Here is a 20,506-nt window from a genome sequence, read left to right as displayed (position 1 = left end):
TTCCTGAAAGACAATTGGCTGCAGTGAAGAGGTCATGTGACAGACATGTCTGGCAGTGATTGGCTGTATGATTTGGACTGGTTGGTAAGACCGTTGGCCGACTGCCATGATCAGTTGAGTTGTAACGACTCTTCCAGTGACTGGTGATCTCTGAGGAGAATGTCCTGCACATGATTTCCTTTCATGTGTACCTGGTTGTGAGTGCTCAGATCTCCTGCACATCTATCGGTAAGCGCTACTCTGAACACACTACACACAGCACAATATAGTCACACTATGCAGTGTAGCACAACAGATGGGGCTGAACTGTTCAGTTGTTGCTTTAATGTTAAGCAGCCATGTGACTAACTGACAGTTAGGCTGCCCATGCACCCTGCAGCTGAACAATGGTGGCTGCCGGGTGGCAAAACCCACGCGGTGTTATTTGCGGATTTACTAAGCAGTTCTTGGCTCCGCGACATCTCCTGCTGTTTGGCGGCAGCGGGTACAGGCAGCGTTGTACTTTATCTGTACATGACATGGACAATAACAAAATAAATCCCATGTTTTTATGTATTCTCGTTAACGACAGATTTACTAATATTTGCTTCCCCCTCTATTTAAATTGACCTGCGCAGAAGCCCGCAGGACGCCTATTAGAAAGTGTATTCCTTGTATGTCTTACCGGCACCATGTTGGGGTCCACATGATGATTATTTTCATCTCCACATTTCCATGGTTTTTTGTTTTTTCATCGACACCGCCTTATAAAGGCCTATTTGGTGCGGAATGAGGTGTATTTTTTAATCTTACCATTTTGGGGCACATAAATGTATTGAACAACTTTTAGTCTTGTTTTTATAGAATTCAATGGTCAGTACAAATGACATGACTTTGTTCTGGAGGTCGTCACAATTATGGCGATAGCAAACATATCCAGTTATTTTGTGTTTTATTCGTTTTGCACAATAAAAACTTTTAAAAACACTTCATTCTGAGAATGAAACTTTTTTTTCACCATTGTTTTTTGATGAGTTGTTTTTGCTGTTTTGGGAGGCGAGATTATAGCAATTCTGACATTGTTTTTTCCGTCATTCCCTGTGCAGGATAAATAATGTTGTATTTTTATAGTACAGGTCGCTACAGATGCCACGATACCAATCTTGTACTGTCAGGCATTTTGTAAGGGAAACTAGTTTCTTTTTTCATTTTTCTATAAACTTTATGAAACTTTTTTTTTACATTTTTATTTTAGTCCTGCTGCGGGATTTTCACATACAATATGCTGATTGCTAATATAATACATTGCAATACTTCTGAATGAAATTTGCAGCCTGAAACTTAGTGCAAGTTTTATAACTCCAGAAAACCGCTAACATGTAAAACTCATAAAGGTGTCCACCGATATCCTAACACTATAGGGCCCATATAGCTGCATTTAGGTGAATGGAACGGGCACTATAGCATCGCAGAGCCCTGTTCCGTTGACCTATATGTTGAAACTATACGGATCCCAAGCAATAGCCAGTGCCCGCCCCCACTCATACTAGCCCCTCCCACTCTGTATTTTCCCTCCTTACAGTGACAAGGGTGTCTCTGTATGTTTGAGGAGGTAGAGCTTTGATTGAGGGTAGGAGTCTTGAGTGCCTGCCACCAGTCTGAAGCCAGCCCTGTACAGCAGTGCCCGCCCCCACTCATACTAGCCCCTCCCACTCTGTCTTTTCCCTCAGTGACAAGGGTGTCTCTGTATGTTTGTGGAGGTAGAGCTTTGATTGAGGCAGGAGTCTTGAGTGCCTGCCACCAGTCTGAAGCCAGCCCTGTACAGCAGTGCCAGCCCAGCCAGCAGAAGAAGCTGAAGAGTAGGCAGTGCCTGCTTGTCACCCTGTGCTACCCCGCTACCCTACAGAGCCTGTGGCCATCTTTCGTGCCCCCTTTCCTCACAGAGCCCCACTGTAAGGAAGTGGCCCCGGGCAGGTGGTGAAGTAAGGGTTAATGCAGGTGTTTAATAAGGTGTTTAATAAGCCCTCATACCACTTAATCGACGGAAAAATAAAAAAGTTATGGCTCTCGGAATTTGGCCATACAAAATGAATTGTATTTTTTACACTTAGGTTTTTAAAAGTAGTAAAATATAGAAAAAACGATATATATTTGGTATCGCCGTAATCGTATTGACCCACAGTATAAAGTTAACATGTTGTTTTAATTGCACAGTGAATTCCGTAAAAACGATGCGCAAAAAAACATGGAGGAATCACTGTAAATTTACTACCCCACAAATAATTTTTTTCCCGTTTCCTAGAACATTACATTTAATGGTGCTACGAAAAACTACAACTCGTTCCGCAAAAATCAAGCCCTCATAGGACAATATAGACGCAAAAAAAAAAAGTTATGGCTTTCGGAAGGTGGGGAGAAAAAAAACGAAAATTAAAATCTGAAAGTTGTTTACGACGGAAAGGGGTTAATGTTTGCTCCACTATGTGGTCAGAATATCTAATAAAATACATTTTGCACAGATCTGCCATTTATTTAGGGCCCTAAGCAGGGTTGCCAACTTGGCAAATTGGGCTGCTTTCTTTGCAGCCTGGCAGTTTTTCATCTTATAAACCTGCCGAAAACTTGTTCAGCAGGTGGTCTTTGGGCAAGTTGTGAAAGATTTACTTGTTAGGGTATGTTCACACGAGGGCGTCCGTAACGGCTGAAATTACGGCTATGTTTCAGCCTGAAAACATCCCCGTAATTTCAGCCGTAACGGCATGTGCAGGCGCTTGAACGCCGCGTCCATTACGGACGTAATTGGCGCTGCTATTCATTGGAGTCAATGAATAACGGCTCCAAATACGGCCAAAGAAGTGACAGGTCACTTCTTTGACGCGGGCGTCAATTTACGTGCCGTTATTTGACAGCGGCTCGTAAATTACGCCTCGTGTGAACAGACAAACGTCTGCCCATTGCTTTCAATGGGCAGATGTTTGTCAGCGCTATCGAGGCACTATTTTCGGACGTAATTCGGGGCAAAAACGCCCGAATTACGTCCGTAATTAGTGTTTGTGAACATACCCTTATATAGAAGACATAGAACAAGTACAGCCAGCAGGTGGCAGCATCTCCAACAAAGAGTCTACTCTGCAAGTGACGCTTCCTCTTGCGTAGGCCTCATGCACACGACCGTAAAAACTCCCGTTATTACGGGTCGTAATCACGACCCGTAATAACGGGCTCATAGACTTCTATTGGCGACGGGTGCCTTCCCGTTTTCTCACGGGAAGGTGCCCGTTTCGTTAAAAAAGATAGAACATGTCCTATTTCTGGCCGTAATAACGGCACGGACAGTCCATAGAAGTCTATGGAGCTCTCGTAATAACGGGTGGCTACATGTGTGCACCCGTCATTACGGCAGCGTTGCTAAGCGACGTCAGTAAATAGTCACTGTCCAGGGAGCTGAAAGAGTTAACTGATCGGCAGTAACTCTTTCAGCACCCTGGACAGTGACTACCGATCAGTATAAACCTGTAAAAAATAAAAATAAAAGACGTTCATACTTACCGACAACTTCCTGCTTCCTCCAGTCCGGTCTCCCGCCCGTTGCCTTGGTGACGCGTCCCTCTCGACATCCGGCCCGACGTCCTGGATGACGTTTCAGGCCATGTGATCGCTGCAGCCAATCACAGGTCAATCACAGGCTGCAGCGGTCACATGGACTGCCGCGTCATCCAGGGATGTCGGGCTGGATGTGAAGAGAGGGACGCGTCACCAAGACAACGGCCGGGTAAGTATGAATTTCTTTAACTTTTATTACAGAAAAGGCTGTCCCTTCTCTCTATCCTGCACTGATAGAGAGAAGGGGCTGCCGATTAGTGCAGTGCTATTTTGCCGCCAAAAACGTGCTCGTAAATACGGGTGGAATACGTGTGACACCGGACCCATATTTACGAGCACGGGTTCGTAAATACTGGTGCAAAACGGGTGGAATACGTGTGACACCGGACCCGTATTTACGCCAGTACTTACGGGTGGGAAAAAATACGGTCGTGTGCATGAGGCCTTAGATTGGATTCACCATAAAACAAGGTAAATTATGCTGGCGGCTGTCACTATATTTGGAGCACTGTGATTGTCAGTGTCTGGGGGCGCTGTGGCTGTCACTGTATTTGGAGCACTGTGATTGTCAGTGTCTGGGGGCGCTGTGGCTGTCACTGTATTTGGGGACACTGTGGCTGTTACTGTATTTGGGGACACTGTGGCTGTTACTGTATTTGGGGACACTGTCTGTCTGTAATCGGGTGCACTGTGGCTGTCACTGTAATCGGGTGCACTGTGGCTGTCACTGTAATCGGGTGCACTGTGGCTGTCACTGTAATCGGGTGCACTGTGGCTGTCACTGTAATCTGGGGCACCGTGGCTGTCACTGTAGTGGAAGACACTGGCTGTAATTGGATTTGTATACACTGTGGTTACTACTGTATTTGGGGACACTGTGGCTGTTACTGTATTTGGGGACACTGTGGCTGTCACTGTATGTAGGGCACTGTGACTGTTAGTATATTTGGAGACACTGGCTGTCTCTGTAATCGGGGACACTGTGGCTTTCACTGTATTTGGGGACACTGTGGCTGTTACTGTATTTGGGGACACTGTCTGTCTGTAATCGGGTGCACTGTGGCTGTCACTGTAGTGGAAGACACTGGCTGTCTCTGTAATCGGGGACACTGTGGCTGTCACTGTATTTAGGGCACTGTGACTGTTAGTATATTTGGAGGCACTGGCTGTCTCTGTAATCGGGGACACTGTGGCTTTCACTGTATTTGGGGACACTGTGGCTGTTACTGTATTTGGGGACACTGGCTGTCTGTAATCGGGTGCTCTGTGGCTGTTACTGTATTTGGGGACACTGTGGCTGTTACTGTATTTGGGGACACTGTGGCTGTTACTGTATTTGGGGACACTGTCTGTCTGTAATCGGGTGCTCTGTGGCTGTCACTGTAATCGGGTGCACTGTGGCTGTCACTGTAATCGGGGACACTGTGGCTGTCACTGTATTTAGGGCACTGTGACTGTTAGTATATTTGGAGACACTGGCTGTCTCTGTAATCGGGGACACTGTGGCTTTCACTGTATTTGGGGACACTGTGGCTGTTACTGTATTTGGGGACACTGGCTGTCTGTAATCGTGTGCTCTTTGGCTGTTACTGTATTTGGGGACACTGTGGCTGTTACTGTATTTGGGGACACTGTGGCTGTTACTGTATTTGGGGACACTGTCTGTCTGTAATCGGGTGCTCTGTGGCTGTCACCGTAATCGGGTGCACTGTGGCTGTCACTGTAATCGGGGACACTGTGGCTGTCACTGTATTTGGGGACACTGTGGCTGTTACTGTATTTGGGGACACTGTCTGTCTGTAATCGGGTGCTCTGTGGCTGTCACCGTAATCGGGTGCACTGTGGCTGTCACTGTAATCGGGGACACTGTGGCTGTCACTGTATTTGGGGACACTGTGGCTGTTACTGTATTTGGGGACACTGTCTGTCTGTAATCGGGGGCTCCGTGGCTGTCACTGTAGTGGAAGACACTGGCTGTCATTGGATTTGGATACACTGTGGTTACTACTGTATTTGAGGACGTCTTGCAGTCACTTTGTATGCTAAAACCACATCCTATGTACATGTAATAAAGTAGATCATCTGTTTTTTACAATCATTTATGAAGTGTATGTTTGTGATGTAAACATTGGACTACTTTCGATTTTAGTTTTGATCTTCAGACTTTGCAACTTTATGATGCTCCACAGAGGAGACTGTGAGAATGTGGGGGAAATTTATGAAGGGCATCACCCCAGTTTTCTGGCATTAAAAAGTCCAAAATTATGGCGCACACCCTATTGCCGAATTATTTGCGATTTATTTGTTGTTTTGAAACGCTCTTGCAACTTTAAAAAAAATGGGAGCGGCTTGGCAGGAGGGGCGGGGCCTCCCACGGTCCAAAAGATTGACTACAATTTACGTCACAAACCGGATTTGACTCTGTGGGACACGGCCAGCCGAAGATGCAACAAATTTATTAAAGGGGTTGTCCAGTTTTTATTTGTTTCATTTATTTATAGAATAGGAAATCATACAGTTCTCTAATATTCATGTATTAGACATTCTGCTCTCATACCTTTCTCATATCAGTGCAGTTGTCACTGTAAAAATCAATAAATAATAATAGTATAGTCCATAGTAATGCATCCATGGGCTAACTGAAGTGACTAAATACGGGGAGAGTCATGTGATACATTCACGCACGCGCACACACCATGTGACCCCCAGCATTCAGGTAACACTGTCCAGGTATCTAACCCGTCAATAGCATTTTACTGAGGAACAGAGGTTAGGCCTCATGCACACGACCATCATTTTTATCCGCAATTACGGATCCATAATTGCAGATAAAAATACTGACACATTAATTTCTATGGCCACGGACACCTTCCCGTATATTTACAGGGAGGTGTATGGGCCGTAGAAATGAACCGCAAAATATAGGACTATTTTTTGAATTTACGGACCGTGCTCCTATACTTTATAATGGCAGCACGGCCCGCAAACATGGGTGACAGTCCGCGGCCATCCGTGCCCGTAATTACGGACCGTGCACATGGCTACGACCGTGTGCATGAGACCTTATAAGTATTCCCTCTTCCAGCAGCCTCTCATCATGTCTGTCAGGGTCTGTGTAACATATCTGTCTCCTCTATGTGTTTTGTTTTTTTCTAAAACAGCTAACTTTATTAACAACATGATAACATTACCTAGAGACAGGCAGACATTTTAAATATCACCTAGAGACAGGCGGCCATTTTAGTAAATACACGAACAGTGATGTGGTTGGTCATCATTATTCTACCATTAGTCCTATTCACTTAGCCCATGGATGTGTCCTCTATGCGTTCCCAACACATGTATGTCATGTTAATGCTAGGTGTCACATGATGGATGTGTGTGTATGTAGAGGGGAGGGTCACATGACTGCCACCATGTTTAGTCATATTCAGTTATCCCGTGGATACATTACATAGGATCTGTGCCTCTACCATTCTGCTGTGAGACTGCAAGGACATTCACCAACTTAAAACCAACTTGCCATTGGCCTATTACACCATTATTTTACCTTAAATAAAACCAAAGACACCTTGTGTGGTAAAGTGGAAGTGGCCACAGCTTTATTATGTAAATATTTCTCTATTTAACCCCTTCCCGCCATCATTGCCGCATGTCAGCGGTGTATTACAGCTGACATCCCGCTGTAATGGTGGGGACCGAAATGAGCTCGATCACCGCTATTAACCCCTTAAATGCAGTGGTCAAAAACGATTGCTGCATTTAGGTTGTTTGCAGCTCATCGGAACCCCAGCAATGAAATTGCAGGGGTTCCGGTGGCTGCAATGACAACCAGAGGCTTAATTCTGGCCTCCCGGTCTGCCTAGCACGGAAACTTCCGTAAGGGTATGTAGACACGCAGTAGCAAAATACATCTGAAATTACGGCACTGTTTTCGCCTGAAAACAGCTCCTGATTTTCAGAAGTTTTTTGTAACTACTCGCGTTTTTCACGGTGTATTTTACGGACGTTATTGGAGCTGTTTTTCAATGGAGTCAATGAAAAACGGCTCCAAAAACGTCCCAAGAAGTGACATGCACTTCTTTGATGTGGGCGTCTTTTTACGCGCCGTCTTTTGACAGCGACGCGTAAAATTACACCTAGTGGGAACAGAACATCGTAAAACCCATTGAAAGCAATGGGCAGATGTTTGTAGACTTAATGGAGCCATTTTTTCAGGCGTAATTCGAGGCGTAAAACGCCCAAATTACGTCTGAAAATAGGCCGTGTGAACATACCCTAATGGTCTAAACTATAAAAATATTATTTTATTTATTCCACGCGGTGAATGGTGTAAAAAAAAAACATAAAAAAACGATACCAGAATATCGTTTTTTTGGTCACTTTGCCCTACAAATATTGGAATAAAAAGTGATCAAAAAGTCGCACGTATCCAACAATGGTACCTATATAAACTATAGCTCGTCTCGCAAAAAACAAGCCCTCATACAGCTCCGTCGACGAAAAAATGAAAAAGTTATGGTTCTCACAACTTGGCGACAGAAAAAATACATTCTTTTTACAAAAGTCATTTTATTGTGCAAAAAGTTGTAAAACATAAAAAAGTGCTATAAATTAGTTATGGCCGGAATCGTACTGACCCGCAGAATAAAGTTAACAAGTAATTTATAATGCATGGTGAACGCTGTATAAAAAAAAATAAAAAACAATGCCAGAATTGCAGTTTTTTGGTCACCTTTCCTCCCAAAAAATAGGATAAAAAGTGATCAAAAAGTCGCATGTACCCCAAAATGGTAAAAATAAAAACTATAGCTCGTCCCGCAAGGAGGGGTCCCAAACATATCTGCTGGAAGCGAGGGTGCCCGTATTATACCAGGACAACACTTTCCCATCAAAATTCCCCAAACTGCAAAGGTGCGGAGTATGGAACAAAAGGGAATAAGTAAGGACTATTTATCAGTGCGACACTGGCCTGTGCAGAAAGGATTGCTTCACAGCGTAACACACATCTATGGATTATTTTACTGGGTTTTTTAACCAGATTATTATACCACCTGACTACGTCCCTGATGTACTCTGCCCAGCTTACATGTACCCTCACGTAAACGTAAAAATACCAGCAATACTCAAGCAAAACGACTACCAAGCAAATCCACTCTCCAAAAGACAAATCGCGCTCCCTCCCCTCTGAACCCTACAACGTCTATGGCCGCGGACCCTAGTTCAAACTTACCCTCTGACGGCCGAGGCCATGGACGACTGTGTTCTCGGCGGCATCTCACTCCAGGGAGACGCCGGCACTAACTTCCGGGTTCTGAGACTGTTTCCTGCAGGGCGCGCGCGCCCGCACGAGTACTGCCTTAAAGGCCCAGTACGCGTCCAGTTGTTTAAAATCAGTAATTAGCCCAGAATGCTGCTGGACTATAAAAAGGGCCCTACCCACTTGATCATTGTCGGAACGTTGTTGTATGCCTAAAGTTTGTCTTGCACATGGTCTCCTAGTGTTTTCCAGTTCCCAGTATTACCGGTTCCTGCTGCCTGTACCCTGTATCCTGTGCTACCGTGCCTCTGTGCCATCTACAGTGAGAGTCAAGTCGTGTCTTCCGCTGCATCTACTGTGCCATCTACAGTGAATGTCAAGTTGTGTCACCGCTACTGTCTACATTGCCTCAGGTACCCTTTCTGGACTATAGACATTGTATTGTACCTAGTTGGCCAGCTGCTATCCCACTACGCGATTCGGGTCAGTGGGTCCACACCCCGCGCCGTGACAGTGCCTAAATAGCTGTTTACTTCCACATATAAGGCATTTTCATACCCGGGACAACACTTTTAACAATATTTGCCACTGAAATAGCATATCTAGGGAAAAATTAAAATTTGTACTCTGCAACAATCCGCAGCGCAATCATTTATGGAAAAGTCCTGTAGGGTGAAAATACTCACTACACCCCTTAATAAATGACTTGAGGTGTGCAGTTTCCAAAATGGGGTCACTTGTCAGGGGTTTCCTTTATTATTTCACATCAGAGCCCTGCAATTGTGAACCAATACTTTGTAAATCTTCAAATTAGGCCTCAATTTTACATGGTACTCTTTCACTCCTGAGCCCTGTCAAATGTCTCAGGCAGAGTGCTAATAGTGCTCTGCCCGGGACTATGGCTCTGGGGTTTCCCCTGACACCAATGTCCATATATGTACAGTGATGTCAGGGGCTTCTCCTGAAGTGGAATCCCCAGCCAGAGCGTTGGCAATGCTCTGGCTGGGTATTCTACTCCTAGAGGGAACCCCAACGGCACTATCTACAGGGAGGGGGGCTGTGTGGCACTACCTGGGAGAGTGGGCTTTGTGGCCCTACCTGGGAGGGGGGGCTGCATGGCACTACCTGGGATGGGGGCTGTGTGGCACTACCAGGGAGGGGGCTGTGTGGCACTACCTGGGAGGGGGGCTGTGTGGCACTACCAGGGAGGGGGGGGGGGGTTGTGTGGCACTACCTGGGAGGAGAGGGCTGTTTGGCACTACCTGGGAGGGGGGCTGTGTGGCACTATCTACAGAGGGCACTACATTTATGGGGGTACAAACTGAGGGCATAAATTCTATACGAGGGCATAAACAGGGCCTAATGTCTACATGGGGACAAAAAAATTAAGTTTTCTGACATTTTACTGCCGCTGTGAGTTCCCCCGCAAAGGGGCTTACTAAGTCTGTGTCGCCCAAGGGCCCACATAAACCTGGAGCATGGCCTGTATATATATATATATATATATATATATATATATATATATATATAGCTAGAACGACTAGTCACTCAGCTCTCATAGAGCAGCAACACTGTGGATCTGCAATGGTGACCACAAGCCATATTGCCCTGATACTATCTGTTAGATACACTCAACGTATCAGAGCAGTATTGTGTGTGTTTTATATGACCAATATGCCATCCATCACTGCCCCACAGAGTTTGTTACCAATCTTTCCCAGGCGGCAGAATGCCAGATCTGCCTAGTCATGCATTGATAAATCTACATCCCCTATATCGTAGCATTACTAGTCAGATTTGCTAATCAGGAGCCAAGAATCGCTGTGAAGCTGCGATTAATACACCTGCCTTTTTATGCAGTGATACATTTTGTATACTGTAGCTTAGCTAGCCAGATATGTCTTTCAGGATCCCAGGAAAGCTGGGTAACAAACCATGTGAAGTTGTAATAGAAACTGTAAAATACTAAATCCCCCTAAATAAATTAGGCCTTATTCACACGAACGTGTATTACGTCCGTGCTACGCGCGTGGAAATCATGCGCGTCGCACGGATTTATGTAAGTCAATGGGGCCGTTCTGACATGTCGTGATTTTCACGGCATGTGTCCGCTGCGTAAAACGCACGACATGTCCTATACTTGCCCGTGTTTCGCGCAGCACGCACACATTGAAGTCAATGGGTCCGTGCAAATCGCGCTCGGCACACGGAAGCACTTCCCGGTGCCGCACGTGATGCTCGCTACAGTAGCAAAAGAAATGAATGAAAACAGAAAAGCACCTCCTGCTTTAATGTTTGTAAACATAAAAACAGAGTGTCATAATGATGTCGGCTGCGCGAAAATCACGCAGCCACGCACCATATACAGATGCCACACTGAACTTTTGCACTCGTAAAACGGACACGTTCGTGTGAATAAGGCCTAAGACTGGGTTTCCACAGTGCAGATTTGCTGCAGATTTTTTCAGCATTTTGTAAGCCAAAGCCAGAATTGGATCAAGGAGAGCGGACCTATAAGGCCTTCCCTTATATATTTCTTCTGTTTAGGTTCAGTTCCTAGTTTTGGGATACTTGCAAAATCTGCACAGTGAGAACCCAGCTTTAGGCTACACAGCATATCCAACCTTGAACCTGCAGGGAATTCCGCCTGAAAAAGTGCACATGGTGCCGATTTTCAGTCGGAATCTCCGCTGCAGAAACACTGCTTGAAAAACAATAAAATAAGCTGATAGTTACCCCTGGCTGTTGTCATAGCAACGCCTTCTTCCGTTTCAGTGCAGCCTGGCCTCCTGGAATGATGCGGCAGCCCAATTGACCGCCACAGCTTGTGATTGGCTGCAGCAGTCACATGGGTTGAAACGTCATCCCAGGAGGCCAGGTGTCACTCAGGACAGAGAAACGCGTCACTATGACAAAGGCTGGAGGTAAGCATTAGCTTTTTTGTGAATTTTGAAGCAGAATCGCAGCGTTTCCGCCACAAAAGTGGCAACATTTGCTATTTGTTCTAGGTTTCACTTCCGCAGCAAAAAATTTAATAAATTGACCTATCAATGGCATGTCAATTTATGCTGCGGATTTGTTGCTATTTTGTTGCGGGTTTTCCTCATTGAATTTAATCAATGTGGAAAACCAGCAACAAAATAGCAACGGATCCGCAGCATAAATTGGCATGCTGAGGATTTAAAATCCGCACTGCAGGTCAATTTATGAACGTTTTTGCTGCAGATTTTTACTGTAGCGTCTGCATGAGATTTGTTCAAATCTCATTCACTGTGCTGCTACTGTAAATGCTGCGTCATTTCCTTAGGCCTAGTTCACACTGAGTTTTTTTGGGCCCTGTTTTTGGTGCGGAAAACACGTTGGAAACTGCGCCAAAATACAGCAGAAATCGCCTACCATTGATTTCAAAGGGAGGTAAAGGCTTTTTTTTCCTGCGAGTGGAAAAGAAAACGCTTGCAGGAAAAAAAAAGTGTCATGCTCTTTCTTCAGGCGTTTCCATCTCTGACCTTTCATTGACATCAATGGGAGGCAGAGAAAATGTTTTTCACTGCGCTTTTTGCCCACGGCTGAAAAACTCGCAAAAAAAAAAAAACGCAGCAAAGAGAGTGCAGCCTCCTGAAGGAATTTTGAGGCCGATTTTTCTGCCTACAAAAAACTCAGTGTGAACATACTTTTAGGGCGTTCACAAGTGGCATTTCCGCTGCAGATGTTTAGATAGAGGAGGCTGGTAGGAAAAGGCTCCCTCTTTTCTGCAAAATCACAACGGCTTTTTTCTGCAGCTTGCTGGAAGTCTTGCAGGTTTATCTATAGGGGACAATTTTATAAAAGGATTTATTTCATTTAATGTGTGTTTTTAAGGTTAAAGGACGAGTGTCACGGGAAAAAAATTTTTTCGATCAATTTGCTTTTAGTGTTTTATTAAAAAAAATTTATTTATTTGTGTGTTTGTGTTTTACTTTTTTTTATTTTTTCACTTTTTCTTGTCCATGGGGGCTGCCATTTTTTTTTCCATCTCTGTATGTGTCGATTAACAACACATACAGACATGGAATACGGCACATACAGTCCCATAGTGAATGCGAACGGGGCCCGTTCCATCCACTATGCTGTACGCCGTCTATGTGGGAACGGCGCATGCGCCGTTCCCACACAGTCCAAATTGAACTGTGCGACGTCCGGCGCCATTTTCTTGTGGACCGGAAGTCGCGGGCGGACAGTAAGATTACTACTTCCGGTCGCGGCTTCCGGACGTGTGCACTTGGAGCGGAGGTAGCGGACGGAGCGGACGGGCCGGAGGGAGCCGCGTCGGCAGGAGCAGGTAAGTGAGGTCTGTGTATGTTCGTGTTTTACTGTGTGTTTACTACTGTATGTTAACCTACTACACTGTGTGTTAGCTCAAAAAATGGCGACACACAGTGTAGGAGGTTTGACCGTTCAATCCACTCGTTTCTCCCGGCACTAGCCAAGATAAGGCAGGGGGGGATTCTGAGAGCTCACTAGAGCGAGTGAGTTTTCTCCAATTTTGCAGCATAAAGCAATGTGGTTGCTTTACCACATGCAGTGCTGCAATTTTGGGAATTGCTCCATCTAGTGACCAGCGCTGGAAAATATTATAAATTAGAATCTAATTTATAATATTTCCTGACTTGTGAAAAAAATTAAAAAAATTAGAACAATGTTTAATCACCTATACACTAATTGTTTAACTAAAAAAAAAAAAAAAATCCCTTTAAGGATATGCTCATATGCTTAACAAAAAACGGCTGTAAAATACGTAGCTGTTTTCAAGGGAAAACAGCCTATGATTTTCAGGTGTTTTTTATGCAAAGCGTTATTTGATGCGTTTTTTTACTGCCATTTTTGTAGCTGTTTTTCTTTGAGACAATGCGAAATGGCTTCAAAACGGCTCAAGAAGTGACATGCACTTCTTTTTTACAGGGCGTTTTTTTATTTGCCGTTTTTAGAAACGATGCGTAAGAAAAAACGCCCCGTGGGAACGAAACGCCGTTTTTCCCATTGACATTTATCGGCATATGTTCGGAGGTGTTCAGGCCATGTATTTTCAGCCATTTTTCAATGCGTTTACAGCCCGAAAAACAGCTGAAAATAAGCCGTGTGAACACACCCTTAGGCCTGATTTACACGAGCGTGTGCGTTTTGTGCACGCAAAAAACGCTGCGTTTTGCGTGCGCAAAAGGCACTTAACAGCTCCGTGTGTCATCAGCGTATGATGTGCGACTGCGAGATTTTCTCGCAGCCGCCATCATTATGACACTCCATTTGGATGTTTGTAAACAGAAAAGCACGTGGTGCTTTTCTGTTTACTGTAATGACCGGGGTAAGGAAACATACAAGTGAGCCCTAATCCACCCGCCACTCAGTACCTGCCTACTTGCAACGACCCGCCCTAGGCGACGGGGTACAACTGGGCGACAGTCCCTACGCTCAATATGTGCATGACAGACAAACAGATAAGGGTACACAGAAGCAAGGGAAAAGGGACAGTTGCCCACGGCAACACCGAGAGCAACAAGAGTGGTGAACGAGCCGAGTAAAACCAGGAGTGTACGAGGTACCAAACGCAGAGCAGGAGAGTAGTCAGTAAAGCCAGGGTCAAAATGAAGCAGGGTCAAATAGATCAAGAAGCTGCAGCAGGGCCAGGAAACCAAATGAGAAGAATCACAAGCAAGGAGGAACAGGAAAGGCAGGTATAAATAGACAGAGGGTGGGAGCTAGCTCCGTCTGGCCAGGCTATGATAGGCTCTCCCACTTCTAAGCCTGCCATCCTGAGTGGTGGAAGATGGAGTCAGTCTCACAGACATAGAAGCACGTGCAGACTCATTACCTATGGGCGTGGATACAGAAGCTGTGCCTGGCAGATCCTTAACATTTACATTCAGAGTTTGACAGCTGTTGCGCGAATCACACAGTTCGCACGGAAGTGCTTCCGTGCGGCATGCGTGGTTTTCACGCACCCATTGACTTCGATGGGTGCGTGATGCGCGAACAGCGCACAAAGATAGGACATGTCGTGAGTTTTTTTCAGCGGACTCACACTGAGCAAAACTCACAGACTGTCTGCATGCCCCCATAGACTAATATAGGTGCGTACGACACTCGTGAAAAGCACGCGCGTCGCCCACACGTATATCACGCTCGTGTAAACGAGGCCTTTGTGTCACTTTTAACATGAGACATGAGGAAGTGAGGATTGTGCCTGGGAATACTCCTGAAGGGCAGCATATTATAGGTAGAGATCCGCTGGGCTATTATGTTAATGCAGCACAAAAAATATTATAAAAAGAATACACATGTAAAGCTCTAAAGTGCTAATCAAAAGTGAAAGTCTTCTAGCGTAAACGTGATGCATAAAAAAGTTACACCTTGTCCTGCAAAAATAAAACAAGGCCTCAAATAGAAACGTAGACATTAAAGTAAAAAAAAAGATTATGGCTAGAAGGCAAAAAAATAAAAATGGCCAAGCATGCTGCAACCTTAATAAGTTCCCAATTGTTCCAGTATAAGCCTACAGTAGTGATTCTGAATTCTATTGCCAACGTGTAAAATGGTATACGATGTGTTTTTTTTTTCTACTAACAGAGTTGCCTCAAAATGTACATTTGTTTATAAAGCATAATGATCTGCTTTCAGTGCTCTACAAATGATGAATTCTTCATGGATATTCATCTATAGCACTCACAGGCTTCTCCCTACAGTTGACATCATAGTCTTCTCCCTTCAGTTGATGACATCACAGCTGATGGAATTCTAAGGCATTGTGATGTGTCTTTTTTACAGACAAGCACCTGATGCAGCAGCTCTTATGTGTAGAGCCGTCTTCGTCCCATCAGACCTGTTCAGTTCTCAGACAAGACCACCATTTTCTTCATGCTACAAGATCTTCACATCATAATCACAGGCTCTGCAGGAAAGTTCACCGCAGGGAAACAGGTAAAGACCATTCCAGTTTTGTATGCCAGGGCAGGGGGTCACATTCAGACTTTCTCTAGGCCATTTTACATGTTTCTTACATGTTTCAAGAGTTACACCAGTTTTCAAAACCGTGTCCCCCTTTTCATATCTAATTATTGTATGGCCACTCAAGCGGCTGTAACGTCCTTCCTCCTGAGTGCTGCAGCAGCTTTCAATATACAATAAGCTAATGTTGATTTCTTTCCATGAATGCTGCTATAGCATTACCTGGAGGTCATAAGAACTTACTTAACAGCCTGGTGCACCCCTGATTGTAGTTATATGGCTACATGCATGACAAAAAGAAAAATTTACACTATGGAAGAATACCAAATACAGCATTTTATGGGTAGAGATGCCCTCTAAGGCTGTGTTCACATCAGCGTTGTCTTTCCTTTGAGAGTTTCCATCGGGGAAACCCCTCAATGGAAAGGCAAGCGGAAACCTTAGCTTCCGTTTGCATCACCATTGATCTAAATAGTGACGGAAACGTTGCTAATGGTTTCCGTTTGTCACCGTTGTGACAAGGTTCCGTCGTTGTTTTGACAGAATAAATAGTGCAGTCGACTTCTGAGGGCCTGATACTGAAAGCCGAAGGATTGTCAGAGGCAGTCATAAAAACCCTACAAAAAAGTAGTAAAAATGCACTAACAGTAAATGTATCGCAACTTACTTCTGCAGGCTTCTGTTTAACAATGGCATATGAAATGACAGTCTTAAAGAGGCTCTGTCACCACATTATAAGTGGCCTATCTTGTACATAATGTGATCGGCGCTGTAATGTAGATTACAGCAGTGTTTTTTATTTAGAAAAACGATCTTTTTTGACGGAGTTATGACCTATATTAGCTTTATTCTAATGAGTTTCTTAATGACCACCTGGGCGTGTTTTACTTTTTGACTAAGTGGGCGTTGTGAAGAGAAGTGTATGACGCTGACCAATCAGCGTCATACACTTCTCCCCATTCATTTACACAGCACTAGCGATATAGCTATATCATTATGTGCAGCCACATATACAAGCACTAACGTTACTGCAGTGTCCTGACAATGAATATATATTACCTCCAGCCAGGACGTGATGTCTATTCAGAATCCTGACCACTTCTGTAGCATCTGTGTGAGACTACAGCACAGCACAGCGAGATCTCGCTGTAAATGACAGCTTACAGCGTAATCTCACGAGACAACGCCTGCTATGCTGTAAATCACAGAGAAGTGTCAGGATTCTGAATACACATCGTGTCCTGGCTGGAGATAATGTATATTCATTATCAGAACACTGCAGTAATGTTATAGTGTGTTTATGTGGCTGCACATAGCGATATAGCTATATCGCTATGTGCTGTGTAAATGAATGGGGAGAAGTGTATGACACTGATTGGTCAGCGTTATACACTCCTCTTTACAATGCCCACTTGGTCAAAAAGTAAAACACGCCCAGTTGGTCATCAATAAACTCATTAGCATAAAGCTAAAATAGGTCATAACTCTGTCAAAAATGATCGTATTTCTAAATTAAAAAACACTGCTGTAATCTACATTACAGCGCCAATCACATCATGTACAATATAGGCCACTTATAATGTGGTGACAGAGCCTCTTTAATAAATTCCCCCATTGTATTCATGTGACCAGCTTTAGGACTTAAAAGTCAATTTTCACAACAAGTGACATTGTTAGTTGTTAAGGTAGGGTAAATGAATTAAGCTAGTCGGATATTATCTTTAATGTATTGAAACTTTTTTAGTTGTATATACATGACTTTTTTGTTAGTATATACATGATTAGACATTGTCTTATTTTTTTTAATTTTTTCACAACTCAGGAAATATTATAAATTAGATTCTAATTTATAACATTTCCATGTGCTGGTCACTAGAGGGAGCAATTCCCAAAATTGCAGCATTGCAATGTGGTAAAGCAACCTCATTGCTTTATGCTGCAAATTTGGTATAGACACACACGCTCTAGTGAGCTCACAGAATCCCCCCTCCCTTGTCCTGGCTAGTGCCAGGAGAAAGGAGGGGGTTGAATGTTCAAACCTCCTACACTATGTGCCGTCATTTTTTGAGCGAATGCACAGTGTAGTAGGCTTACATACAGTGGTAATCACACAGTAAAACACAAACATACACAAACACAACTTACCTGCTCCTGCCGCCGCTAACTTCGCTCCGTCCTAGTACTTGCTTCTAATCACATGTCCGGAAGTCACGACCGGAAGTAGTCATCTTACTGTCCGGCCGCGGCTTCCGGTCCACATGAAAATGGCGCTGGATGTCGCTCGGCCGAAGACCTTCCTTTTGGACTGTGTGGGAGCGGCGCATGCGCCTTTCCCACACAGACGGCGTACACCATAGTTAATGGAACGGCTCCCGTTCGCATTCTCTATGGGGATGTATGTGCCGTATTCCATCTCTGTATGTGTCGTTAATCGACACATACAGAGATGGAAAAAAAAAATGGCAGCCCCCATAGTGAAGTAAAAGTTAGAAAAAATAAAAAAGTAAAACACAAACACACAAATAAATAAAATGCATTTTAATAACACACTAAAATCAAATTTATATATAATAATTTTTTTTTGCGACACCCGTTCTACTGAAGTGTTTAGACAGTGAATAGACATTCCACGGGATGTCTATTCACAATCTCTGCACTTCGTTCCTCTGTCTGTGGTACTTACAGCAGAGGAAGCGTGATACAACGAGATCACGCTTCCTCTGCTGTAACTACCATAGAAACAGTAACGAAGTGCAGAGATTGTGAATAGACATCCCGTGGAATGTCTATTAAATGTCTAAGCACTTCAGTATTGTTAATGTGTTAGTATAAGACAGCACATAAGGATCTAGCAGGATCCCTATGCGCTGAGTAAATGAATGGAGAGGAGTGCATAAGGCTGATTGGTCAGCGTCATACACTCCCCTGTATAACGCCCACTTGGTCTAAAGTAAAAATACACCCACTTGGGCATTAAGCAACTCATTAGCATAAATTTAAATTCGCTAATAAAGTGGTAAAAATAGATAGTTTTTTTAAAATAAACCTACATTAAAGCGCCGATCTCCTTATGTAGGAGATACGGCACTTATAATGTGGTGACAGAGCCTCTTTAAATGATAAGCAAATTGTTTCTTTTTTTTTCCTACCTAAATTGGCAGAAAACACACCTATTTTGGAGATATAAAAGACAGCTAGAAGGGAAATGGAGGAGGCCGGTGTTTTTTTAATTATTTTTTTTCCTAGGTGTCTTTTATTTCATTTGCTAACGATTTAGGCAAAGTAGCTCAAAAGTAAAACATTTTATAATACATGATTTTGTAAAGTAATGTAATGGGAAATTTTGGCGCATGCCCGTTTTGAGTAAAAATGTTAGCTTTTTGAGACATTATGCTGTTTTCACGTCTTTTCAGCTAGTAAGTCGGGACCAGCGGGAGAGCAGATCTCCTGCATGACATATTTAATTTACACCTGCGGATATTATAGCTGACATCTATGCTAACTGGTGTAGATGTCAGTTTATGCAGCACTGACAACCCAAGTTGCTCCATATTTATTCAGAGCTGTGGGCTTCTTGGAGTATGTTCACATTCAATTTTTTATTTTCGTCAGAGGTATGCGTTGGGAGAAGTCTCTACGTATACCTCCAACGGAAGGCTGTATAGGCATAGAGTGGGATATATCACCTGAACTCCCCGGGCACAGCGTTACTTTAAGCACTGGGCTCGGAAAGCCCCTGACGTTAGCAATGCTCTGACTGGGGATTCTGCTCCTAGGGAAGCCCCTGACAACACTGTCCATAAATGGACACTGAGGTTAGGAGCTTTAAGATGCCAAAATCCTAGGCCAGAACACTGGCATTGCACTGGCTGGGGATTCCACTCCTGGAGGGAGCCCCTGACGTCACTGTCCATATATGGATTCTGCTCCTGGAGGATCCCTTGATGTTACTGTCTGTACATAGACAGTGACATTAGGGGCTTTGTAATGTGAGAATTCCAAGTCGGAGCGTTGGCAGCGTTGTGGCCGGGAATTACGCTTGTAGAGAAAGCCTCTCACTTTACTGTGCATATATGACTTTAAATATCCATATTTGGCTTTAAACTCTGCAGTCCCCGGCCAGAGCATCACAAGCACTCACTGGCCGGGAACTCCTGACTTGGGAAAGCCCTTGATGTCACTTTCACTATATGGACAGTGATGTTAGGAGTTTAAAAACCCAGGAATCCATGGCCAGAGCGTCGGCAATGCTCTGGTTAGTGATTACTCTCCTGGAAGGAGCCCCTGATGTCTGTCAATTGTTATGGTAGTAGTCGGATATGATCTTTAATAAATGTAAAACATTTTTTTAAGTTTCAAGAACAAGGTTTGACAATGATAAGTTCTACCCATGTGTATCTAATGCTGATATGTATCCATGCTCCTTACTCATTTTAATATTGTGTGATTGAACTTGGTAACTTGGTAGGCTTGGCTGACTGTACTGTATGATCAGAAGTAGTAACTAGATGTTTAAGAATCAGATTCAGATAAGTTTTAGTAATGATACTTAGTTCAACAGATAGAGAGGTCCTATAGGGGAGGACCAAGTCAATGTGAGCTTGAAACTCTGAACAAATAAATACCAAGTCAGGCAGAGTAAAAAGTAAATTTAGATTAAAAAGTTACTGTTAAAATACAAACCAC

The 20,506-nt window shown here is 43.9% G+C and overlaps 1 long non-coding RNA gene across 1 annotated transcript; it reads left to right on the top strand.

The window, feature by feature from the left end:
* Nucleotides 1-8,202: 8,202 nt before the first annotated feature.
* LOC142699087 (uncharacterized) lies at nt 8,203-19,103 on the top strand. Its single transcript, XR_012865977.1, has 3 exons — nt 8,203-9,255; nt 15,641-15,793; nt 18,982-19,103. It is a non-coding gene; the product is annotated as an uncharacterized LOC142699087 (long non-coding RNA).
* Nucleotides 19,104-20,506: the final 1,403 nt, after the last annotated feature.

The sequence above is a fragment of the Rhinoderma darwinii genome, unplaced genomic scaffold (assembly GCF_050947455.1).
Source record: "Rhinoderma darwinii isolate aRhiDar2 unplaced genomic scaffold, aRhiDar2.hap1 Scaffold_127, whole genome shotgun sequence".
Taxonomy (NCBI): Eukaryota; Metazoa; Chordata; class Amphibia; order Anura; family Rhinodermatidae; genus Rhinoderma; species Rhinoderma darwinii.
Note: the sequence above shows the minus strand (reverse complement) of the source record. Positions and strands in the feature narration are given on the sequence as shown.